This window comes from Pediculus humanus, genomic scaffold (assembly GCF_000006295.1).
Source record: "Pediculus humanus corporis 1103172107534 genomic scaffold, whole genome shotgun sequence".
Taxonomy (NCBI): domain Eukaryota; kingdom Metazoa; phylum Arthropoda; class Insecta; order Psocodea; family Pediculidae; genus Pediculus; species Pediculus humanus.
This window is the reverse complement of record NW_002987150.1, coordinates 1-1122: the sequence shown is the minus strand read 5'-3', so window position 1 is coordinate 1122 and position 1122 is coordinate 1.

Sequence of the window (1122 nt, the reverse complement as noted above, 5' to 3'; positions counted from 1 at the left end):
AAAAAACTTATGTTTTTGATAATTTAATAACAATACAACGGTTTTTATTTAAACAACAACAGGAAAATTATCGAAATTAAAACTGTCTTTTACCTTCTTCCTATTGCCACTCCCCTTTCCCCCTCCCCTCCCCCGTTTAATATTGATTATTTAACAAAATAAAATCAAATAAAGAAATGAATGTCAATTAATTAATTGATTAATTTTAATTGTGTTAATTCAATTTTTATTAAACCATCAAAAATTTTTATTAATTGTTCACAAAATCATTTTATTATTTTAATAAAATATGTTATAAATTATCAGGTACTAAAATTAAAGTTTATTAAAATCGTTTTATGAATAATAGTATATAATAATAAAATAAATAATTATAACTAATTGTTAATTAAAATTTAATTAATTTATGATTTTTTTTATATTTTATTTCGCTCATTTACAATATTTTTTTTATTTTAAAATTTTAATAAGTTTTTATTAATTTAAAAAAAAAAAAGGATGATTAAAAGAGTTTTTCCGTTAACAAAATATTAATAATAATAATAATAAAATTTTCCCTCCGAAAATAAAATTAAAAAAATTTTAGGAATTTTTTTAATCGTGGGTTTTAAATTTCAATTATTTTTATGTGTTTTTTTTTTTTAAACCGCAAAAAAAATTTAACATTCCAACGGATATTTATACATGGAGTTATCATCTTTTTTATTTATACTATCATGGAAAATTCTAGAATTTTTATAATAAAAGAAAACTGTTTACGATGATTAAAATTTTTTTTTTTTTAAATCGGATGTTTTCCGATTTTTTTTTATTAATTTTAATAAAAAATTAATTTATAATTTTTGTAAAAAGTTTTATAAAGTAAACAAAATAATAATAATAATAATAATATCGTAAATATTTATTATTATTATTAATAATAATTAACTATAGTTAAGGAAAATTTTTTTCTTATGTAAATATTTACAAAATAAAAATTATCAGATGCTGTTATTGATTGATTGATTGATTGATACATTTCGACGATAATATTATTTTGATAATAATTAATTAATTAATAATAATAATAATATTAATTTAACGTTTAATCATTTCTAACCGCCATTTTTTTTTTTAAAATAA